At 41.9% G+C, this 26,393-nt stretch overlaps 1 long non-coding RNA gene across 1 annotated transcript; it reads left to right on the top strand.

Annotated features, from left to right (window-relative positions):
• The first annotated feature begins 6,939 nt into the window (after positions 1-6,939).
• LOC141373243 (uncharacterized) lies at positions 6,940-25,171 on the top strand. Its single transcript, XR_012378985.1, has 2 exons — positions 6,940-7,132; positions 24,867-25,171. It is a non-coding gene; the product is annotated as an uncharacterized lncRNA (long non-coding RNA).
• Positions 25,172-26,393: the final 1,222 nt, after the last annotated feature.

Below are 26,393 nucleotides of genomic sequence, written 5' to 3'. Positions count from 1 at the left end.
CCACCCTCCAACTTCAGTGTTGTACCTTCAACCCCAAGAAAGTAATGGCAATCCACTCCTCCTTCCTCATTCATTCTACTTCTCCCTCAGTCGGCTCCTTGCCAGGCCCCTTCCCACTTGCATTTCCCAACACTTGGGAATTCTGAACCAATCTGCAATTCCTCTTCCTAGAATCCTTCCCCAAGAGTTTGGATCACATGTGAAACAAGTTTAGCCATTGTGCAAATGAGTTCAGTGGCCAAGTTCCTAACACAGTCTAATAAAAGCCAAGGGTGGGACTGGGAGAATGAAGTCACTGTGACAGCCCCATGGTGAGTAGGAGGGTTGGAAGGCTGTGTGATCCAGAGGGAAACACACCAGACTAGGAGTCGGAGGACCTCAGGCCCAGGCCTAGACGTGCTGTGGGTCACACATTTCACATCTGTGGGCTTCAGGACCCCCACAGAGGAGGAGGTGGGGAAGTCAGAACCAAATCAGGCATGGAAAATAGATGGTACAGGTGCCATCATGTACTCACTCCTCCCACACTCATGGCAAATGTCCCTGCTTGATTAGTCCCTTCCTTCCTGAAGAACCCAGATGAGACCCAGCACTCCAGGCAGCCACCATCCCATAATTGGAGTTGGCACAGGAGACAAAATCTCTTTGGTATCCCTGAGCTACAATCTAAAATCTCCGTTAGTATTTGAACATTCTCTGCTTCTGTGACGTGGATTTCCTCAAAGTACAAGTTTGCTGACTGATGAGCATCACCAGAAAATGGGGCATTGGGGCTTCCTAGAAATCAGCCAGACACACCTATGGTCTAATGCCTTTTCACACTGCAGCCCTGGGCAGACTCCAGGATGGTCCTGCCAGCATGCCGCACAGAGGAAAACCAATCCTAACTATAACCCACAGTGGGGTGGAGTTGGCCCCAGTCCATGCCCATGCAATGTGGGATGGCCCTTTAAGGCTCAACACTGACTTTTTGTTAGGATTTCCAAAGAACATATCCCATGAGCCTCAATTCACCATGGATAACCAGACCAATTCAACAGAGTCTGCTGCTCCAAGTCTTTCCTTATTTGCTAGCTTCAGTGTCTGCGTTGGCCTTCTGCCTTGCCTATGAAGCCCTGGCCCAGTCTACTGTAGATTCCACACTCTGTGACCTCGACTCAACTCCATCTCTGGCTCCAGCCATCTTGGACTGACATGGCACCCCTCTCCCCACCAGACCCAGAACTGCCCTGGGTTGCCTCATCTGCCCTGGCACATATCTGAAATACAGACTCTAAACAGAGTCTCCCCAGATGTAGCTGACTTCTCACCAAGTGACACCCAGCTCTGGGAACCATAGAAACAGTAACAACTCTCCTGGCCCTGCTAGGCCCAAGACATAGTGTTACCTTTGCCCCTCAAGAGCCTTCAATAGCTTCAGTAGCTCCATTTTCTTATCTACATTCCTTTACTTGGCTTCTCAGGACCTCTGTGACCAGCCCACATACTTCTCAACACATCCCTTCCTTGAAGCCACCCTGATCTTCCTACTGGGCCATTGGCCCCCAAGCCCTCTTTCCACTCTGGGCCTCCAGGCATCATGTTCCCCTTGCCAGGAACTTCCTGTCTTCCTTTACAGGCCCCAAATCTACCAGTTTCTCACAATCCAGTTTACATCCCATCTCCTCTGTGAGGCTTCCCCAGCTTATGTCAGCCTGTTTTTATCTAACATTTAACTGTTTACACCAGGCAATCTAGTACTAAATTATATATTACTTCACAGGATTCACAAATGTTTCATCAGTGTTGGCCTTAACATCTCAAGCAGAGTAAAAGTTTTTTGAGGGCAAGAAGCTGCCATATGACCTGAGTAGGTCTCACTGGTAACATCACAACAAATCAACAAACACAATAAACATTGAACACCCCTTCTATGACAGAATCCTTAGTAAACCCTTGCTAACTCCTTGTTCTAACCACTGGATGAGTCTACTGAGATGCATCAATTTCTTGCCCAATTATGCCCAATCCGGACCATAACAGATCCTCCTCATCCTAAATTAAAGAAAAGGTTAAATTAGGCCAGAGCCCAGGAAAGTATCTGCCTATTGGGCTTCATCAGTGGTTTTCAAACTTTTAAGTATGAGGAGACATCTGGAATAGTTTCTAGAAGAGCAGATTCCCCAGCTGTACTGACACAATCTCTGAATCACGGGGTCTGGGGTGAGACCTGAAATGTGCATTTTATTTTATTTTATTTTATTTTTAAAGATTTATTTATTTATCTGAGAGAGCGAGAATGAGAGAGAGCACGAGAGGGGGTTGGGTCAGAGGGAGAAGCAGGCTCCCTGCTGAGCCGGGAGCCTGATGCGGGACTCGATCCCAGGACTCCGGGATCATGACCTGAGCCGAAGGCAGTCGCTTAACCAACTGAGCCACCCAGGCGCCCTGAAATGGGCATTTTAATAAGTGTCCTAGGTAATTTGGAAGTAGACAGTTCATCACCCGGAGAAAAACTGGGCTATGGGGTGTTTTCCAGAGACAATCTGCAGTGTGTTGGCAAAGGCAGACAAGAGGCCACCACCCCTGAAAAGTCTATCCAGGTGGCCTGTGGCTGAGAATTTCCTCAGCCTTTTCCTTGGTTATAGTCCAGCTGTAGTTACCAAATCTCTGAGACGTTCTGCCAGAAGATCATTTGGCCTCGAAGGATGATTTTTATCTGCAGTGATCTCCCTCCCAAAGGGCCTCTGCCTTTGGCTTGTCCTCATCGGAGGAAGCAAATCAACAGACCAGCGCTCTCCCCTAAGCAGCTGCGGTGTGGGACTTCCAGGCCTTTTTAACTCCTGCTCTGAATCAGAATGGAATTATGAATAATTTGTAGGAGGCCTGTTACATCTTGTTTCAGTCTTTCTTCAGCTCATAGTTTTCGTTGTTTGGCCTTCCAAGTACCGATACGTCTGATGACTTTAAAGGCTTCAAGTCTGGAGTCCTACATATGCAGCATTACACAGAACCTCACTTCTCAGAGCCGACATCTCAGTAAGCTCTCATATTAATTGCCCAACATGTCAACAGGAAGGAAACAGAGGAGCCTTTGGAACAGGCAGGGCAGAGGCCAGTAGGGTTCCTCAACTCCCCTACATCCTGCCGGCACCTTGGCTGAGTAACTCTACTGTGTGTCCTAACATGTTATATACAGATGCCTGAGGCCAAATAGTTTTCCACAATAACTTCTGAAGCATTATTAACACCCATCCTGTTAATACATGGGGATTTTGCATGGTAAACAACTGTTCACAGAAATAAGTAAAGTTTAAAAACAAAAAACAAACAAACAAAAGACCTCTTGCCCCAAAGCAGATTTAGTTAAACCATCAGGTTCCAAAGAGAAAGAACCTTGTATAAATGATCCTCTAAGCCTAATTTAGAATCACTACTTCAAGAAGGGCTAGAATCAAATGGGAGAAATAGTCTCTTTAGGTTTCCCGAGGCAGTGAATGCCCGCCCTGGAGCCCCCAGGCACAAGAGACAGCCCAGAGCACCGCTGGTGTTTCCTCTGAGACAAGCAGATGGAGTCCAGGATGCTCTGAAGAATAATAAAAGTCACATGTCCCCTTGCTTCCTCCAAAGCTTGATTCCACCCTAGGGTTCACAATAAGCATGCACAATGTTTTAACTGAAAAACTAGTTCTTGCTTTCTTGCAGGTGGTGGTCGGGGCGCGGGGGGTTTTGCAGAGCCAGGGGCAGGGTCACAGGGTGGGAAGAGCATCTGAGAAGACGGAGAGTAAGGACATCCCATTTGATGGGAGAAAGCAAATGTGTACCTACCCATTTTTGCAGCTGGCCCTTTTCGTTGGCCTTCACACTGGGCTCTTGCTGCAGACCCCAAGCCAAGGCACCACATCAATCTGTGTGGCTTGTGTTCGATTCTCTTTCAACTCACCCCAAGCCTTAGGAGAATGACCTACCTGACAAGTGAATTCATTAAACTTCACTAAGCCTCTTTTAAATCACGATTCCCCCTTGGAAATGATAGCCACATTAAAAGCTATTGTTTGGCATTAAAGTTCAAAAATGCATTACCTTTTATCACCATTCAATAGAGGGTCAGACATTGAGTCAATAAACCAAAGAGAAGAGCACCCATGTGGGAAAGGGCAGCCAGGTGGGTGTCTGTAGACTCGTGCCAATTCCTAGGGTACAGACATCAGGACTGGGGAGAGGCAGTAGGGCCAGGAGTGAAGAGCATGGGGTCCAGGGTGAACCAGCCTGGGTGCACACCCTGTCTCTACCACCCCTACCCATCTCACCTTAGGCAGCTGACTTGACTGCCCCGTGCATTAGTTTCCTCCTCTGTGAGGCAGGGATGCTCACAGGAACTACTTTAGGGGATTGCCATGAGTATTAAATGAATTGCTTATGTAAAAATACTCAGTAGATGCATCATAAGTGCTTAACAAATGTTATTATTGACTCGTGAAAGAAAATGGATGTAGGATTTAGTCCTCATGATGGGTAGCTTCTGAAAATGTTAAAGGCGACAGTGGCAGCCTCCTGATGTGGTGAAACAGGCAGCAGTGTGATCGGGCTGGGGCATAGGATTCACCACCCACCATACCCCTGTCCCCCAGTCATGCTCAGACTGTTTAAGGGAAACATCCTAAGAAAACATCTCTTGCTTTCCACCTTGGGCAACACGAGCAGAACCTTTCTCTACTCTTGCTCAGTTTTCATTTCCTGAAAGAATAAGACCTTCATTGAAGGCCATTAAGTGTGGAGTTCTTACCTAGCAGAACTAATCTGCTAGGGGAACAATAACAGTTCATGCTAATTAAGTACCTACCTTAAGTTCCTAAGTATGTGTTATATTCATTATCTTATTTTTTCCTCACAACAATTCATTGAAGTGGGTCCTATTATCATCCCCATTTTACAGAGGAAACAGAGGCACAGAATGGTAACTTGCCCAAGGTTAGCGGTTAGCCAGGAGTTGGAACTCAGTGTTTCCAAATCTAGCACCTGTGCTACAAAGCTATGTCTCCCCTTAACCTACCCTCTCTCCTTCTGACTCACTGAAGTTTTTCATTTTTTTATGGATGCTTGCTAAGAAAGCCAATGATGATGAAAACTGTTAATGAACATTCATTTTAGCAAAGTTGTATCCAGGGCTTAACCATGTACCATGTTATAAATCATTCTACTAGGGTCAGAGATGAAGTGGGGGGCAGGGGAGACATGCAGCCCATGTCCCTAATGAACATTCAGTCTGATGGAAGGGGGTGTGAGAGAGAAAGGCCATGTGAAATAAAAGTAACAGAATATAAGGGAGGGAGGGGGGCACCTGGGTGGCTCAGTCAGTTAAGCGTCTGACTCTTGACTTTGGCTCAGGTCATGATCTCAGGGTGGTGAGATTGAGCCCCACCATGAGCTCTGTACTAGGCATGGAGCCTGCTTAAGATTCTCTCCCACTCCCTCTGCCCCCCTCTTTCCCTCTCCTTCTCTCTCTAAAAAAAAAAAATAATAATACCTTCCATATGTGTGTGTGTGTGTGTGTGTGTGTGTATGGAAGGGAGAGAGGAAAAGGAAGGATACAGCAGGTATGGAAGGATGGTGGGATAATTTGACCTCACAAGGAAGGTCAGTGTGACTTCTTTGCTTTCATAGCACACTGAGGAAACTGACACTAAGAGACCTTAAAGAGTTAATCCTGGAACACTCAGCAAGCCAGCAGGAGAGGTAAGAGTCTAGCATCTAACTCTGAAGCCCATACCCTCCCCATTGCACCATGTATCTCCCTAAGCCCGAGGAAGTGTTGAAGGCCATGTCCTGAAGAGCCATAATGCCGCCCTAAGGAGTTTGGGCTTTACTCTCTAATGGGTGGAAGGACCCACAATGCCCCCTCAGCTTGAAATTTAAAAGCATCATCCAGGAATTTCTGAACAGGAAGCAAATCCCACTGGTTTCCCTCCGGGCATCCATATACCCCCCCCACCCCGGGGGGCGGTTCAGTGAGCCAATCAACCATTTCTTTCTTTTATGCAAAGACAGCAGCTGGATTAGCTGCACCTGCAGCTCCTGCTGTATCACGCGTGATAAAAGGATCAAAGCCTGGAATATGACTTCAGACTATAATTTAAGTTAATTAAGATTTTTTTAACCTAAATTACATTTTAACATTTCATAACAGAGCTGTCAAGATTCTATCTATCAAAACTCTATCAAGCAAACAAAAGAGGATAATTATATTTTCAGACACATGCAGTCATCACTCTGCTTAGTTTCTCATAAAGACTCCTGTCTTCCTTCACATTCTCATTTTCAAATGCTCTTCCTCTTCCCCACCCACCCTCAGAGTCTGAGACTATACACTCTTAAACAAGTGGAAAATATACCAAAGGAATGTGTAACTCAGGGAATGAAAAAGCGTTTCTCAGAAGCAGCAACTCTAAATAGAACTGCATCTAAAGGAAATATCTCTTGGTTGGTAGGAGCATCCTGTCTCACTAAATAGACTCTGATTGGGGATGGAGCAAAGGCAGGATATTAAACTCCTCAAATCAAAGAGAACAATGAAGAAATGGCAAGCTTCCTACTAGAAGCCGAATTTGCTTTTATCTTATCCCATTAAGGTAGGGAGTTTGTTCTAAGGTCTTCTTTGAGATACCAAGGGAAGAATACTGTCTATATTGGGTATTGTTGGATACTCCTCATCCACTTCACTCCTCCCCTGAACATTATGAAACGGTCATGCTGTTGGGGCAAAAATGACCTTACTAATAATCTCACTCTCTTCGGGTTGGGATTGATTCAGGACTGGATAGGAACAGTCCTCAGCCAATCAGTGCATGCCATTCCCCCACCCCACCCCGCCTCCAGCCCCAGGAACCAATGGGGACAGGGGCACGTGACCTCAGTGGGTCCAATCGGAGTGAAGCCCACAAACGTCGTTGGATGGTGGAGAGGAGAGAAACGCCCATTTTGGACATGTGTGGAACAACACCGGATCTGGAGCTACTGAACGCATTTTGCTACCAATGAAGGAAGCCCGAGGACAAAGCCAACACACTAAGGAGGGTGAAGCCTAGAGTGTTGCCAGAGAAACGTAATAGAAATCCTGATGAAACTGTGAATGAAAACTCTCAGCCCGTATGAGGTGGGTTTTCTTTTGTTTGCAACCAAGAGCATCCTAAGTGATCCTACCAATTCAAATAATTTAGTGCTTTGTGTGACCGCAGCCCCTTGTTAATCTAACATAGACCACGATCCTTCTTCCTGGAAAAAGAAAGCCACCTGCACAAAAGCTCAGATAGAATTTAGGGGAGACAGGGGCACAGACTGAGAGTTCCCAGCAGAGTGGTTAGATGTTTAGGCTTTAGGGTAGGACAGACTTGAGTTCAAATTCTGACTTGAGTTCAAATCCTAAACTGCATTACTTGGGGTTGCCTGACGTAACTCTTCTGATTTCATTTTATTCCTCTATAAAATGAGATTAATGATAATGCCTACTTCATAGGGATGTAAAAATTGAATAAAACTATGGAGGTCTGGCGATTAGCGTGCTGCATAATCACAGCCCAAACACTCTGGCATCAAGCAAGCAGGGATAGTCCTGCAGGGGCTCCAGAGGGAGAGCCCTTTAGATAAACATCAATGTCAAATGTTCAGGCATGCACAAAAGTGAAGCCATGCCTACTCTAAAAATATGAAGCAGTTGATCAGGGATTGGTCCTAAATTTGGGGAAAAGCTGACCTTTGAGGTAAGATTTGGGGCAATACACAGCTTCCTCATCTAAAAACTACCTCGACAGTGCTCAGGATTATTGTAGGCCCAGTGAGAAAAAAAAAGATTTGATCCTCCTGAGGGAGAATAGGGAAGTTGTTAATTGTGAAGTTTAAAAAAAAAAAGTAAAAAGGAAATAAGAAAGATCTATGACTGCACATCTCCTATAGACTTTTGGAATCCTAAGAGAACAAAAAGTAGCAATTTCCCACCTTAGCTGGGCAGAAGTGACTCATTGGGGCTGTCCTTTACCAGCTAAACTCCAAAGTTTCTTCTAGAAAGGAGAGACCTTGGGCTCTGAGGCATGGCTACTCTATTCAACACCCCTCTCTGCTGTTCCCCTCATGCCCTGCCCAACTCCATCCCCGACATGCCCTACTTCACCCAGAGGGTTTCCCCAACATTCACATTCCAACATAGTCATAAAGCTCTTCAAATAGGTTCCCCTGACTTATGACTTAGAGATATCAGCAGAAATGGGAAATTCAGGGCAGAGCCAGGAGGAGCACCATCCTGGGACATTTTAGAGCTGACATGGCCCATCTACTTAATCTTTCACTGTGGTCCTCTATTTCTACTTTCTACTACCTGATTTTTCTTTTTGCATTAAAACTTTCCTTCTTTTTCCACTACATTTTCCTAAGTAGGCCAGTCGCAAATCAGTAGTTTTTGGAGAATGAATGCAAACCCATTGTTGCATTTCCTGCATTTTTCGCAGTTACATAGACCCTTCAGAGCAAGTCCCGGTGAGATGGCCCAGTGAATGGACCCCTCCCCACCACCAGGGGGGTGGAAAGACTGGACTGGGAGGAGTTATGTCCCATCCCAGGCAATTATCCCCATGAAATCAAGTCCTTCCTATGAATCTTTTCCCTCAAGACACCCTCAGAGCTCTGGGTGGGGAGGTGTGTAAAGTAGGGATCACAAATGAACAAGAAAAAGTTCAAAGCTGTTCTGACTTCCCACATCACAGCCAGTGATGACTCAGCGACAAAGTTCTGCTCCCTCCTAGGAACAACTGAGACCAAGAAGGCAACAGGGAAGAAATGCTGACAGAGACCCACAAAGCCCACTGCAGTTTGGTAAAGCACCAAACCAGCCACTATGCCTTATGGAAAAGGTGAGCCGATGCGACCACAGTTGGCACTGACAATGGCCAAGCCACAGCGCCGCGGAGGACAATCACCACTCTAGGCAAACACCCCCAAGGCTGCTGCAGAGGCAGCAGCTGGCTCACCAAAGAAAATATAAGTCCTGGCTGGCTGACAGGAGCGGGGGTTGGGCCGCCCTCAGCTGCATTCTCGGCTGCACACCAAGAGCTCAATCCAAAAGCAGACATTCCAGGAATTATGGGCAAGCACTTGAAGAAGCAGGATTCAAAGCCTATGAAGGTTTTAGACAAAACCCTTGGAGATTTTTGTAAATTGATGAGCGCCCAATATGGATCTTTTCTTAAAATGCAGGATAAATGGATGGGAGAATGGAAAATATGAATGCATCAAAATATTAATGCACTATAGCTCAGTCCTGGGGTGGGGTGGGACTGTTGCTTTCTTGCCACCACTGCTTTTGGCAACCTTGAAAGGAAAGAAAATAAACAGGTGACAGAATTTCCACTAGACCCAACTAGCACTAAGGAAAACCCTCTTCCCTTTGGGCCACAGGCCCTGATGACCCAGATTGAGGAGAGGGTGTCACGTCTCGTCTGGGCCAGTGATTAAGAAGCCCAATCACATTCCAGTTTGTGTAGCATGGGTTGTCATGACCATAGATGAGAACATCAAACAAAGACCTTCAGGTTTAGCCTCCTTGAAGAGATGGCCCTTGATCTGTCTCCCAGCCAAACACAGGCTTATGAAGAAGGGGGCTCTGAGAACACTCAACTAACTGAAGGATCCAATGCCCTCTGGTCCCTCATGCCCTTCCTGCAGCAGGTAACCTGACAAGAAGCTGAGGTAGAACATCCCCAGGCCCTGTCTTCCCATCCCTACAGCCATATGCTCCTCCCCATGGCTCAGTCTTCACTCCTGAAGGAGCTGATGCTCCCAGAGCCTGGGCATAGTAGAAAACGTAATAAAGAGATTGTGATGCCAAAAAGTAAAAATCATAAAACAAAATGTATGATAATACTTCTGCAAGGCTGGTTATTTCCACTTTTTAGAGAAGGAATTGAGGGGCACCTGGGTGCCTCAGTGGGTTAAGTTTCTGACTCTTGATCTCATCTCAGGTCTTGATCTCAGGGTCGTGGAGCCTCCTTGGAAAAAAAAAAAAAAAAAACGAAGACGGAGAAGGAGAATTGAAATAGAGAAACTGCTATGCTGAAGCTCAGAGCAACTAACTTTTCCTCCAGATAGCAAGGATGTGGTAAATAACCAATCCACAAAATATTATTGATATGCTCAGCACTGGGCACTATTCTATCACCAAGGTACTCAAGTTGAAAAGTCCCTTCTTCTGACCTAAACCTCCTTTATTTCTCACCCTACAGTTCTCTAATTCCTACTAAAACTGTCCTCACCTCCTCCGGGCCTCCATTCTCTCGATCCTTCTCCTGCGTCTTCATCCATCAGTGTCCTTCCGGCTTCATCCGCCCCCTTCCCAGCCTGGACCTATCAGAAAGGACTTCAGCAGGGTTTTCCCCTGAACCTCAGAACTACTCTCTCGCAAGCTACCTCCTGAGTGGCCAGATTTCCACTCATCACATCTGGGATACCCTCATTCTTCCTCCTCCCCATTCTATAGCTGCCATGTGACGTGGGACAAAACACCAAAGCACACAGGTTGTATCCCATGTGCCCATTCTCTCTAAATCCTGGCTGGGTCTTCACTCCTTACTGACAACCTTTTTCATTAACTTTTCCTGTCTCCATATACCACTTCTAACAACATTGGTCTCCTCAGACACATGTGACTGCCTTTACTTGAAAGACAAACATTCATTATTATGAGAAGATTAGTAGGTCACTGCTTTACTCAAAATTCCCCTGTATTTCTTACTACAGTTTTGCCTTCTCTCCTATCCCAAAGAAAGAGGTATTCCTCTTCCTTTTTATAAAGTTATGCCTAGGCTCCTCATCTTCCAGCTTCTCACCTTGTCCAGGATACGACTCTATCAATTCTGTCCTCTCTCACTTGGGACTTGTCCTTCTGCTGCTACTATGTCCTCCATTGCAAAAAATACATAACTTTCCTGAAACCATACTTCAGCTATTCCTTGTAGGGGTGCTTAAACCAAGTGGGGACACAGAAGTCCCACAAGGAAAAACAAAAACCCTGCTGATAGAGAGCTCAAAATAAAGTACTAAAATCCACAAAACAAATGAATAAATCACTAAAAGGGAATGCCAGTGGATGTAATATGTGGGGGAATTATCATTCCAAGTTTCTGACACAGACTACAAAATTAGTATATTTAAAATGATTAAGATACTTTTTATAAGAATGGAAATCATAAATAAGAGTATGAAAAAGGATAGATTTTTTAAAAAGATTTTATTCATTTGTTAGAGAGAGAGAGAGAGTGGGCACAAGCAGGGGAGAGGGGCAGAGGGAGAGGGAGAAGCAGGCTCCCCGCTGAGCAGGGAGCCTGATGTGGGATTCAAGCCCAGGACCCTGGGATCATGACCTGAGCGAAAGGCAGACGCTTAACGACTGAGCCACCCAGGCAACCAAAGGACAGATTTTTTTAAGAGAAATTTTAGGAATGAAAAATACAGTGTTAAAAATGAAAATCTCAAGAGATACGGCAAATTTAATAGCGTTGAAGAGAGCATAAGATAAATGGGAAATAAATCTAAAGAAATCATGCAGAATATACTACAGAAAGGATAAAAAGATAGGAAATGTGAAATCAGTTCAGCGATATGAACACTAGAATGTGAAAGTCCAAAATACATCTCCAGAAAGAGAGAAAAGCCAGAATAAAGGTAAAGCAGGATTTGAAAAGACTATGGTTAAGATTTTTTTTTTCAGAACTGAATGTTTAATTCCTTAGAATGAAAAACTACCCAAATGCTGAAGAGGATAAATAAAAATAAATCTACCAGGAGACACATTGTGGTAAAACTGCAGAACATCAAAATCGGTAGAAAACCTTCTGAGCAGAGAAGAGACAAATTACCTAGAAGAGAATGACAGCCAGCTTCCCACTAGCAACAGCATATTCCGCAGGAAAATGAAAAAATATTTTCATACCATTGTGAGAAAATAACTGTCAACCTAGAATCCTACACCTGACCAACCCAAAACTCAAGAAAGAGTGAGCAGAATAAAAACATGTGTGGACAAAGACAAGGAAGCATTTACCACTCAGAGACCCTCACTGAAATACCTGCTAAAACGATAGCTCATGAAGAAAGAAATGCAGTCCAGAGCAAAGGAGAAGATGTCGGATGCAATAATGAGTACGTCAGTATCTAGAGTAATCAATCTAAGTAAATTTGCCTATAAAGAAAACAATAATAATATGAAGAAACAGGAAGTTGGAAACAAGACAAAAGAAAATAGTAGGCACCACGAACATGAAAATGGGAGAAGAGCAGAGTTTGAAAAGTGGGAGCTCCCCACTCTGCTAAGTGAAATAAGCCAGCCACAGAATGACAAATACGTTGTCATTCCACTTCCACGGGGTCCTGAGAGTAGGGAAAATCATCGAGACAGAAAGTAGCAAGCTGGCTGCCGGGGGGGGTGGGGGGGGGGGGGGGGGGGGGGAGGTGGCAAGGCTGGGAGAGCTGTTTAATGAATACAGACTTCCAGTTCAACAAGATGTGTCCATCGTGGACACGGATGGTGGTGATGGCAGCACGTTATGAATGTATTTAATACCACTGAACTGTACACTTAAAAATAGTTAGGAGGAAAAAAATAAAATAAGACAAAACCGAGAGGGAGACAAACCATAAGAGACTCTCACTGGGTGTTATATAAGACTGATGAATCACTGACCTCTACCTCTGAAACCAATAATACATTATATATTAATTAATTGAATTTAAATAAAATAAAATAAACAAAACAAAGGATCATAGGGAAGAATTAAACAAGATCAAATCAGAAAGGGAGACAAACCATAAGAGACTCTTAATCACAGGAAACAAACTGAGGGTTGCTGGAGAGGAAGAGGTGGAGGGGATGGGGTAACTGGGTGATGACCATTAAGGAGAGCACATGATGTAATGAGCGCTGGGTATTGTATAAGACTGATGACTCACAGTCCTGTACCCTGAAACTAATAATACATTATATGTTAATTAATTGAATTTAAATTAAAAAATGTTAAAAAAAGAATAAAAAATAAAACATTCTATGGAGGAAAAAAAAAGATGGTAAATTTTACATTATGTGTATCTTACCCCCAATAAAAAAATGGGGGAAAAAAGTGGAAGTCCTTACACTGTTTGGGAAATATTCACTTTATACTTAGGTATTGATGGCAAAAATTTAAAGATTACCACCAACAGAAACAAAAAGTATAGTTTCCAAGTTAGAAAAGGGGGAGAGAAAATAAATAAAAAATCAAATGTAAGGACAAAAAGAGCGAAAAGAATAGCAAAGAGAAAGGAGAGTAACACAAAAACAGAAAATTAGATGGAAGAAAAAATTCCAAATACATCAGTAATAAATGGAAAAAACATTAAAACCACTGGTTATAGTCTCAGCCTGGCACTTTTAAAATTCCAACTGTATGATATTTGTAATAGATGAAAAAAAAAACATATATCAGGCGACTAGTAGCTGCAAAAAGCCAATGAAGCCCTATTAGTATCAGGCAAAATAGAATTTAAGGCAAATAGAGTTATTCATAAACAAACTAAATGAAAAGGAATTTTGGGGGATGGGGGAGATAGAATGAGCCTGATTCTGTTGTGCTGAACAATATGGTCTCAAAATATATAAAGCAAAAGCTACAAAATTCCAGGAATATAAAGAAAAATCATAGGGGGCAATTCCAATATGCCTTCCCAGAAAGTGATAAATCACCCAGACCAAAAATTGATAAGACACAGATGATTCAAATTATAATTATCAACATTGACCTAAAGGCAATACAGAATCCTGAATCCCCAAAATGCAGCAGAAAGACATACTTTTGAAACAGTGGAACAAAATGTATCCAAATAGTTTGAGTTAACAAAGAAGTCACAGTAGAAATCATTAGCATAACTTGCTAATGTATATATACATAACATATCTTATGTATATTAGCTTATATAACAACTTGAATATATATATATATGATGAGCTAAGTATTCAAGAAGTCAGAAAAAGGAAATATAAAAAAGAAAGATGAATGGATACAACAAAGACAACAGGAAGAAACAACAGAAAGGAATGAAAAATTAAGTGTTTTCTAAAATGGCAAATCAAATAGACTATTTTCTGATAAGACTGGTCTGGAAAAAGACAGCACAAATTAATCAAGGTTAGAAGTAGAAAGGACAATTATTTCAGGTGTAATAGAAATTGAAGAAATGACCTAAGTGAATGCTATAAATCCAAATTTTGAGAACTAAATTTACAATTTTTAGACAAATTTGTCAATATTGACTCAACAAGAAATAAGAAGTTTAAAAATATCTATGTATTTTTTAAACAGCAAAAAATATATCCATATACATTACCAGGCCAGATGATTTTTATTTTAATTTTATTTATGATTTTTATCACCAAAGTTTCAGTGAACATATATCCTAATCCTATATAAACTATATTGGAAAGTAAAATAAATTTCTCAGTCTCCCTTTAGATACTATCATAATCTTGATACTGAAACTACACAAAGAGCACCTAAGGAATAATAACAATGGGAAGCTAAATAGCAGTTGACATACAGTGAATGTTCACAAAGCACTGGGAACTATTCTAAAAGCTTTACTTGAGGGTTGCCTGGAGGGCTCAGTCAGCTGAACGTGGGACTCTGGATCTTGGCTCAGAGCCCGTTCTCAGGATCTTGAGACTGAGCCCAGCATTGGGCTCTCCACTGCACTCAGTGTGGAGCCTGCTTGTCCCTCTCCCTCCCCCTCTGCCCTTCCACTCACTCATGCTCTCTCTCTCTCTCTCTCTCTCTCAAATAAATAAATAAAATCTGTAAAAGCTTTACTTGATTATTTCGTTTAATATCTATGTAGTAGGTGTTACTGTTAACTCCATTTGGAGAAGAGGCAGAACAGAGAGTTTGCCTAACTTGCCTAAGTTAAGGGTTAGGAAGTGATAGAAAAAGAGCTCAAACCTAGCACACTCTCAATGCACAGCCTGCAGCCTTACCATCATGCTGTATTCCCTCCTGTTTGTATCTGTGTTCCAATAAGCAAATACTAAAGAATGAACACCAAATGAACATAGGTGCAGAAAATAAGTATTAGCAAATCTAGTCAAGCAATTTTTATTATTTTTTTAAGATTTTATTTATTTATTAGAGATAGAGCACAAGCAGGGAGAGTGGCAGGCAGAGGGGGAAGCAGGCTCCCCGCTGAGCAAGGAGCCCAATGTGGGGCTTGATCCCAGGACCCTGGGATCATGACCTGGGCAGAAGGCAGACGTTTACTGACTGAGCCACCCAGGCATCCCATGCAATTTTTATTCTTTAAACACACTTAATAAAACTGGAAACCCACCCATGATTTTAAGAATAAGAAAACATTTTGAAAACTAGGAATGGGGCGCCTGGGTGGCTCAGTCGGTCAAGCATCTGCCTTTGGTTCAGGTCATGATCTCAGGGTCCTGGGACCAAGCCCCGCATGGGGCTCCCTGCTCAGCCGCGAGTCTACTTCTCCCTCTCATTCTCCCCCTGTGCCACTCCACCCTTCCTCTTTCTCTCTCTCTCTCTCTTTCTCTCAAATAAATAAATAAAATCTTGGAAAAAAAAAGAAAAGAAAATGAGGAATAGAAGGGGAACTTCCTGAATTCGATAAAGGGCATCCATTAAACGCATATATTTTATGGTGAGACTTTGATTTCCCATTATATTCCTGAAAAGGCACAGACTTCCTCCATCTCTGTTTCTATTCAATATTGTACTGGAAACCATATCAAGTAAAATAGGTCATTAAAACAAATGAAATGCATAAGGATTGGAAAGAAAAAAAGAACTGATTTTCAGACTATATTATTATATACATAGAAAATCCAAGACAATCTCCAATATTAAAATTAAAAAAGATGCTTCAGAAAGACTCCTAAATAAAAGATGAATAAAAAAAATTGAACTCTTATTCTATTCATAATATCCACAAAAATATATTCACTCAATAAAAGTTTGAGTATCCAGGCACTGAATCATGTACTGGAATAACATGTACAAGACTTTTATTGGAGGACTTAAACTTTCCTGAAAGATATGAAAGAAGACCAAATAAATGGAGAGATATGTCATTGTGACAGGACTTAACCTATAGGGATAACTCTCTCCAAATTAATCGATACCTTCAGTAAAAATGCAGTCAAACCCTAAAATAATTTTGATTGGAATATGACAATATGATTCTAAAATTAATATAAAAAATCACAGGAACAAGAATACCTAAAACAATAATAAGAAGAAGAACGAGGCACAAGCATTAGCCCTATAGGATATCAAAATTTATTTCCAAGTTACACAAAGTGAGAGAGCAAGTTCTTGGCACTAAGAGTCACCGAGAGGTGGGGTTGGGGTGACCACCTGGGGACACAGTTTTACAGGCCCTGCAAAACACACCTACCATCAGCTTGATCTTGCCAAATCATAAAGTTGAATTCTCTGCTACCCCCCATGAAGAGCTCCTAGAGAAAACAGAGAATGCATTCATTTCCGCGTCTGGACAATGTAAATGCCTTTTTGGCAATAGTCTGTAAAATGGAATATGAAATAGAAGAGTCTTTCAGATTCCCATGCAGAACAGGCAGCCTTATCAGAAGACAAAACAGAATTTGAGACCTGCCCCGGCTGGGCAGGGAGAGACACTCGGGAAATGAAGGCCAATCACAGTGACCTTAAATGGCCTTCATTAATAAGAGGGAGTGTGCTTCAGAAAACCAAGATGAGCCATTGGCCACAAAGTAATCCTGGGATAAAGGGTAGTGACATTAATTCCACTCTTTGCAAGGCAGAATTGGTCTTTTCATTTTCTCTGCTCTCACCCTCTTCTCTTCAAATATCTGGAAGAGACGACATGGGGATGATCCCTTCCCGGAGGCTGAAAAATAAGTCAGTGAGCCAAATTAGGGCAAGAACTCAGTTTATTTGGGGCATGAATATTAAATGGAATCTATGACAGATGAGCGTTCTTATTTCTTTCTATTAGTAGAGTGATTCATAAACAGCAAAGACAGGGCTATCCCCAAAAACACACAGGGATGCCTTTAGTCCTTTCTCTTGGAAAAGACCAATACTCAGCATTTCTCAATCTCAACCTCTCTCTCTCTCTCTCTCTGTCTCTCTCTCTCTGCAACACACATACACACCATATACTCTATACTCTTCATCTAAGGAAACCAAACTGCCCGCTATGAATCCACAGTTCCCACTGATTCCAGCAGGAATTGTGGGCAGGGCTTTGGGAGCCAGAATGTGACCCATGTCCTATTAATCAGTCCTACACCATAGGAATGGAATTTGAAGTTAACAGAAAGACGCCTGTGCTCTAACCATCTGCTCATTGACTTCAATTCCTTCACATGACAACGAAAGCAGCCAGAGGGCTGGTTGCTTATTAGCAAGACTTCTGCTTCCAGCCCAGACCCCCATCTTTTTGTGCGGCCGCATAAAAAAAGCACTGGTCAATAGTCCCTCTCCCCAGTGTCTTTACTATATGACTGCTCTTTGATTAGGCTTTTGAGGTCAGAGGACCCCAGCAGCCTCCCCCAGCCCACTTGGAAAAGATAGTTCAGTGTGTGGACATGGACCACTCTACTGACGAACTCAACACCAAACAATGCAGGAAGTTGACCCACAAAGCAGACAGCCTCCTTTCTGATGAATAGTTCTCACTTCCGAAATGTGAAGGCTAATATAGTTAATGCAAGAGCCTGGGAGAGCAAGATAAGGGGAAGGAATGAAAATTATTCACTGAGGTTGTAATGACACAGTCCATCCCATAACCTGACTTGAGTTGCTCCTCTTGAGTAAAGCTGATATCACTCCATCAAGTCCCACATACTGGCTCTGGGTTTCACACAATGAGTGGGCAATACTGGCATTTGATGAGTCATTCATTTCTTCATTCTACATTTTACTGAGTGTTATAAACAAGATACCATGCTAGGCTCTGAACAACCCTGGAGGGAAAAGAAACATAGTTGCAATGCAGTGTGGTCAGTGGCTAGACTAGATGTATTTGGGGTGCTTGGGTAGGGTGCAGACAAAGTGCCCCAGGAGAGTGGCTTTTAAGGGGGGTCTTGAATGATTAGTGTATAGGGTATATTGGTAATGCCTCCCCTGGTTCTTTGGTGTATTTCCCTTTCATCAAAAACACTCCCAGAGCTTTCTGGCATCACCATAAAGATGAATCTTCCATCTGTTTTTGAAGCATTTCATTGTACCAAAATGAAACAATTCCAGTAAAAGATGCTCCGTTTCTCTGAAATGAATAAACTATCCCGAATATTTTTAACTGCTTAAAACATTTTTAACCACAAAAGTAATATGTGTTTTCCATAGATACTCTGGAAAATACAGAGAATGATAGGGGAAAAGTAAAAATTACCAAGAATCCAGGTATTAGAGAAAATACTATCACTGTTTTGGTATTGTTTTATTTTCTCTGAACAGATTTTTGTTTTGTTTTGTTTTGTTTTGTTTTGTTTTGTGTAAAACTGGGATCATATACTGTACACATAATTTTTTAACTCTTTTTTTAAAAACATTCTATTCTAAGCAATTGCCACATCCTTAAATACTATTTGAAAATAGTACTTTTAATGGCTGGAAAATGTTCTATCATATGGATGGGCCACAATTATTTTAACAATTTCTCCACTAGTGGAAATTTATGTCACATGCATTTTTTTGCTCTCCATGCTGCAATGAACCTAAATCTATCTGTGCATCTATATTTCCTCACAACAAATTTCTAAAAGAACAATAACTGGAACAAAGGTCATGCAAATTTTAGGATTCTTGCTATATGCTACTGAATTTCTCCCCAGAAATATAGACATAGTACCTACTACCCAGTGGGTATTTAATAAATATATATTAGGGGCGCCTGGGTGGCTCAGTCAGTTAAGCGTCTGCCTTCAGCTCAGGTCATGATCCCAGGGTCCTGGGATCGAGCCCCACATTGTGCTCCCTGCTCCGCGGGAAGCCTGCTTCTCCCTCTCCAGCTCCCCTGCTTGTGTGCTCACTCTCCCTCTCTCTATCAAATAAATAAATAAAATATCTTTTTAAAAAAATAAATATATATTAATGAATGAATAAATAATTTTTACAATTCTCCATAATATTCTTGCTAGAAACTGCCATACTTGAACCACAGGAAACTACATAACCTTTGTGGAAGCGAAAAAACTATTGGATTAGGGGAACTAATAAACTAATAAAATTGTAATTACCTCTGAAAAGAATAGACCAAGAAGTATTTCTAAAGTTGTCATGTATTTATCTGATAGAAAATTGGGTAGCCAAAATAACATTGCAGAAGAATAATTATTGCCATAGGAAAATGTGAACCATGTATCAAAAGTAGCCTCCAAAGTCTTAAGTATATGATCGCATTTTTGTGGAATATCTATATGTATGTATACATAATATATATGCATACTATGTTGTATATATCATTAGAAAACCAAACACTAAAATATTAACGGTGATTCTGCGTGCTATATTATGGGTCATTTTTTCCGTTTGTGTGTGTGTGTGTTCTAATTCTTGCGCATTAAGAATGTATTACTTTTTTTGAGAGAGAGAGAGAGAGCACGTGCGTGCATGTGCGAGCAGGGAGGGGCCGAGAAAGAGAGAAAGAGGGAGAGAGAATCTTAAGCAGGCTCTACACCCATTACAGAGCCCGACATGGGGCTCAAGCTTACAACCCTGAGATCGTGATCTGAGCCAAAATCAAGAGTTGGACACTTAACCAACTAAACCACCCACACACCCCTACTTTTTTTAATTAAGGAAAAACAAATGTTTTTAAATGCTGAGTTACCATGGAACTAAAAGAAATGTTTTTTACAGCTAGAAATCTGACTTAGAGACAGTAAACAAAATGATAAATAGGCAGTTCTTCCTCTGGAGGTCTATGAGTGCCCTTGGCTGCAATAACAAAATACCACAGACTAGGTGGTTTAAACAACAGAAAGTAATTTTCTCACAGTTTTGGAGGCTGAGGTCTGAGATCAGGGTGTTAGCATGGCAACTTCTCATGAGGACCCTGTCCCTGAATGCTCACATGGCCCTTCCTTGGCGCATGTTCTTGGAGAGAGAGCAAGCTCTCTGATGTCTTTTCTTATAAAAGTACCAATCCCATCATGCGGGCCAAACCCTTACAGCCTGTTCTAACCCTGATTACCTCCCAAAGACCTCATCTCCAAATACCATCACACTGTGGTTTAGGGCTGCAGTGTATGAACTGTGGAGGGACACAAACACTCATCTGAAGAGAGGGTATCCTCCAGAGATTAATAGTATGATACATTCAAGTTCACATTTTTTCAAATGAAATATTTAGAAGAGTGCTAGATGATATAATACAAGGAAAGAAAAAAAAAACCATGAACAGGACAAAATCCTGTTCATCAAAGAGACACATTCTTATAGGGGAAGACAAAATATTACAACCAGTGCAACAGAATTCTAACAAAAATATATACTAGCACATATTTGAGTGAAGAAGGGGAACATAAAAAGCTCTTAGTCTGGGAACAATCAGGAAATGTTTCTAAAAAGAAGTGAAACTTAAGCTGAGTTTTTGGGGAAAAAAAAAAAAGTAGGACAAGTCAAGTGTGTGGAAGGCTGTGCCAGAAAGAGGGAACAGCTCGTAGCAAGGTGCGGAGGCGCTGGAAAACATCGCCGCACACATGCGGAGGGATGAGGCAGGAGGGGCTCGAGGAAGAGCTCCCATCTCTAACGCACATCTCCTAAGAGACTCGATGAGCTCAACTGGAAGGAACTAGTGTGCCATGCCAAGTTCAAAGTTTACCTCAAGAACCATGCAAAGCACTAAATTTTAAGGAGAGAGGAGCAAGAAATGACTAAGGATTTAGAACTATCCCTCTGGTAACAAAGTGGAAGAGAACGGCTTAGACGCCATTTTATAGAATGGAGACAGAAAGCCGGTTCAGAGGTTCTCCTAATAATTCAGAAGAAAAATAATGAAGACCCTGACCCAAGGCACACGTATTCATTAGGAAAATAAATTAGGTAGTTGTCGTCAAACAGCCAATGTGGTTCTAGAAAATCTCTGTGGTAAAACTACAAATTGTGTATGGTTGAGGTACTTAATGACAAAAGAGGTGGCCATCTGGTTTGTGCGGGACAGTCCTGGATTTCACTGTACAATTATTCATAGCACCCCTTCTCTTTTCAAGAGTATCCCAATTCGGGTAATAAATTACTGGGCACCCTACAGTGACTCCCCTCTCCTGGCTCCCTGAGTATCTAGTCTGAAGGCCCTTCTGTAGACACCATTCCCTGGATTCCTCTTTGTTTTCACCATCTTGCCACCTTCCAGGCCACACTTTTGGCCACCAAAGAAAAAAGCTGCCTTTTCTCTCTGGACTCCAGAATCAGCCTTTTTATAAACTGTTTGTCTTACACTTATCTAAACCCCTCTGTTTCTGACCACACAAATTCTATGGAGGAAACACTTCTGTTATGGATCCCAAGCCTGCTTCCAAATCAGCTGCTTCTGCCCAAACTCCTCATTCTTCCTTTATCACTGGCTGAGTGCCCTGGGCTTTAAAGTCCCAGGCATTTCACTGACTATACTGCCCTTCATTATACATCTTGGGCCCATGGATCATCTCAACTAAAATGTTAAATTTCTTCCCAACTTTGCCTCACATTACCTGGTCCTCTATTTGGCCAGAGTCTCAAACTCCTATCACAAACACCTCACTTTTTTCTCTACCACGGCCAAAACTTTATTGAGCATGTTAGTCTGCCACGTGACCTCCACACCCTCATTCAGAACTAACCAAAATGTAAAAATAGTTATCTCTTTATTCCTCCACTTCTTTGTATATTCCAAATTTTCTACAGTGTATAATGAAAAACATTTATTTAAAACAAAAAAACAATTCTACCTTTATTCCCTTCAAAATTGAACCACGCTTTCCTCTCACCTTCCAAGTCCCACTGAGGCTACTTACCTCACCACCTGGAGCTTTCCATTTAGGATGAGATTTGGCTAGGATCAAGGGCTAGCCATTGTGCCAAGCTCTCTGCTAGAGTCTTCTCACAAACTGTTTGGAGAAGAGCTAGCAAAATTTGAACATAACAGCAAAAGAACCCTATTTCTGACAGTAAATGCTTTTGACTCCCTACAAAAGTTTAAAAAGTTTTAAGAAGTTTAAAAGAATGGGTATAGAAAGGGCAAAGATCAAAGAAATAAGAGTAGGTTACAGCAGAATATTACTAACGATCCAGAGACGAAAGCATCATCGTTGTTACGCTCTCCAAAACATCAATCCTCAGAGCAGAATTCACACACCAAGTAGACTGAATGAGGTGGAAGGCCTAGATTAGAAGGGGTGGGGGGAGCAAATACATTAGAGATAAGATTACTTAAGCAACACACCAATCAACCAGTGGATTACAATGTGTATTGAATCATCTTTGTGTAAATGGATCACAGTTGTAATAATTCAACGTTGGAAGATAAAGTTTTGTAGATCTACGGAGCTGAACCATGGCCTTTCAGTTTATGCTCTGAGGATACTGCATGAAGAGACGGGACAGCAGAAAGAGGCAAATGGGTAAGTCTCTTACCTCCCACTCACATCAGTCAGTCTTTGCTACCTTAGAAGATAAAATGTATTTAAAAGCCACTGATCTAAATAAACGTGCATGAAAAATAAATCGATAGATAGATAGATAGATAGATAGATAGATAGATAGATAGATAGTGTGTGTTATGGAATGCATAGCGTAATACTTTTCATAGGACCAAAATCTAACTACCATGCATCACCTTGGCATATTAACCACCGGCGTATGTTTTTTTGTTCTTGTTCACAGGAAGTAGAAACATTTCATTGGGAGGCTTAAAAATGCCTCTTTTTAATAATCTCACATTCGCACTTCTAATCCACATATGAACTCATCTAATTTCACTAAATAAATTCCTTGAAGAGAGGGGTCCCTTCCCTCTCACTTCCTCGTATAGACCTCACAAATAGGATGTCCAATAAATATTTGCTAGTTAAAAAGAACACTGAAGGCAGAAAAATTTTTAAAATACATAAGCAAAGGGGTGTCTGGGTGGCTCAGTTCGTTAAGTGTCTGCCTTAGGGTCAGGTCATGATCCCAGGGTCCTGGGATCGAGTCCTGCATCGGGCTCCCTGCTCAGTGGGGAGTCTGCTTGTCCCTCTGCTCCTCCCCCTGCTTGTGCTCTCTCTCTCTGTTTCTCAAATAAATAAATAAAATCTTTAAAAATAAAATGAAATAAAATAAAATACATAAGCAAAGAAATTCTTTTATAGACCCAAAAGCAACTTGAGAAATATGTCCAGGACTAAAATTGTTATCCACAAGCAGAGAGAGAGAATGCTAATGATCAGGATCATGATTTTGCTACAAGGGTAGAACAGCAATAATGAAGTCCACATACCATGACCCCAGTTTACAACACAACCATCTTGGGATGTGGTAAAAATAGAGCACATCAGAATAGTTTGCCCTTATGTTAAGTTAAGGAATCATACCAGCTCATTACCTTCTAAACGACTGTGGTAAAAAATTCTTCCCATGCTACATTTTCTCTTTATGTTAAAACACACCCATTCCCCCACCCCCCCACCACACACTCATCCTCTGAATCAAAGGGGCAGGTTAAGCAAACCTTATTGTCTCTATGATGCCTTTATAAAGAATGATAAATACAAATAAGATGAGAGACTTATCTTTGTACAGTCCATAGAAATTAAAAACCAACAAACAAACAAGCATCATGGTTGTGTTGACTGCCTCAGACACTGGACCTAATAGCTCACTTAAAATTTCAGAGTACCAGAGAAAACATCACCTGCAGTGATTCTGTGGGTTCAATGAAAAGGTCAGATGGAGTGTGAACTTGTCTTAAGTGCTTGAGAAGTACATAGGGAAGACAGACAAAACTCACACAGGAAATAAAAGGGCCGTGTTGGTGTTAGCTGTTTATGTCAGGCATCTGGCTGATGCTGTGAGGGAAAAAGTTATATAAACCAAACAACAACCTGGTGACTTGCCCCAGCATAATGAAATTCATGACTGTAAATTATGCATGGTATTATTTTATAAAACCTTTCAAAAGCAAGTGGAGTAGAGGAAAAACAGCTTGGTTGCCCATGGATAATTTTTCTTTGACACCAGTTTGAATAAAACAAGAACCTTTTGCTGGATTTATAAAGTGATCGTGCAATTCAGGCAGGGATGGATTAAAGGTGACAAGACAGGTGGCGTGTCGTCCATGTGCAGAGAGCGTCATGCCGACAGGGCAGCCTACAGGAAAAGGCAGCAGATGTGGAAAGCGACTGCGCAGGAAGGCGGAGATAATGGAGCTCGGCGACGCACTGGGTATTTGTGAAGGAGAATTTCTTCATGGGTGATATAAATCCAATCTGTAACTTTCTGTTTTTCATAATAAGTCCATAAATTTAAAACACTATTATTTGAAAAGCAGAGTCACAACAGGTGTGAGATCACATTCTATCTTGTTCAGCAAGATCTATTAGCCCAGCAGGAGCAGCTGTGGCTAGCAGACAGGGGGCCAGTGACGCAGCCCCCCCACGCCAGGTCTGTGGACGGGTCTGCCACGGAGCCCACCCACCGTCCTGTTCTACAGCTTCTCTCACACTGAGTGATACTGCTGAGTTACTTCATCCACGTCATCCTCACCATGCTGAGTTTTCACACCTAACGCTTGTAAATCTCTCCTTTCTTTTTATGCCCACAAATTATTTTGCAATCCTCTCTCTCAACTTCTTGCCCTTCCAGTTACCTCTTTTGAAAGTCGGTTTCCATTCAACAACCAAGTGTCCTCTTCATCCTAATCGTGGGAAATGGTAAGGAGATAGTCACCAGGCCTCAACACCAACAGCGTGAGAAAAGGATGTGAATCCAGGAAAGAATGAGTACCAAGAGAGAAGGAAGTAAGCAATCGCTTGAAGGAGGGGGAAAAAATCCACCTTTATCCTGTGAGACAACTTCGGATGCAAACCTGGAAAAAGGCAGCCACATTCCCATGAGTGTTTCAACATGGCTGGAATAGTGCAAAATAAAATAAAGCTAGTTATTGACGAATGCATGCTATTTACCTTTAGTGCCTTTTTCTGAACTGGAGTAATGGGTTTCCAATATTTACCATTAGGTTGATTTATTAAAAGTTCAGAGAGATTCTGGATCAAAAGTGCAGTGCCCACTGAAAATATTCATAGTCCTGACTTTTTGCAAATCAATGTGAAGGGCTGCACAAGGTAAGCCCAGAATTCTGTGCTCAGTTTGATTTTCCAGAATGCTATTTGTGAGGATGCAACAGATTGGTGAAGCTGTGAGCACAGCTGCAGACTGTAGTAACAAATGCATCCCATCTCTCCCCCATAAGGCCTTTCGGGGGATGCATTACTGTCCTTCTACATTTATTACTCATATTATGTTCCCTGCTAGAGTTTCAGAGGCTCTGTGGTCGAGTACACAGAGCACTGCTACAAGGAGGCTGATCTCAGACAGTTGTGTGTGCCTCTCTCACATGGATGACAACTAAATGAGTGGGATGTCCAACACTGTATGCACTGTTATTGGCTTTATTTATCATGAACCACAAGACTTTTTTTTTCCTGGCCCTATAACAAGTCTATCACCAACAACTACAGTGAACAGTCAACAGCACAGGTGTAAGAGAGAGTGATTTCTGTTTGAGAGGCAGTCAGGTGTATATCCAAGGAAAATTCCCAGAAGGCATGATTCTAAACCAAAGTAGGAGGGAGCATGTGGTGGAGTGGGTTTGAACAAGCAGCTAGCCCCCCAATGCCATCCTCTCAGTCAGAACTTTTTAAATTGCCACTTCCTTGAAGCCACATCAAAAGTCTTCCCATGATGCTCTCACCTCCCTAGATTTCTATTCTTGGGATTGGATGCAAAGCCAGAAAACTGAAGGGATTCCTTCTCTTCTCTATAAATCACCAACTAGACGAAAAATAGAGCCTATTCACCAGTTACTCTTCTCTTCTCAAAGGGCTTTATTTGCATGGCTTTATCAAGTGAGTTATAAGAGAAAAGGCTTAGGAAAGTTGGCCAAACTCAGTAACTCTCTTATGGTTTTATTGAAGTTAAACAGTTGGAACAGGCAGGTAGCACATCATCAGGAAGGATGCCAGGCTAAAACTACAAAACCTCTTTGTAAAAGTCTTGGTCCTAATATACAAACATTGAACCTCAAAGAATAAACAAAACTCCAAGGTTGCAGTTTGATTTACTCAATTTATTCCTGAATCACAAATACAATAAGTGATTAAAAGAAAAGAA

The sequence above is a fragment of the Callorhinus ursinus genome, unplaced genomic scaffold (assembly GCF_003265705.2).
Source record: "Callorhinus ursinus isolate GAN/ISIS: 27379988/994484 unplaced genomic scaffold, GSC_fseal_2.0 scaffold8, whole genome shotgun sequence".
Lineage (NCBI taxonomy): Eukaryota > Metazoa > Chordata > Mammalia > Carnivora > Otariidae > Callorhinus > Callorhinus ursinus.
The sequence above is the reverse complement of the archived record's forward strand: the minus strand, read 5'-3'. Positions and strand labels throughout refer to the sequence as shown.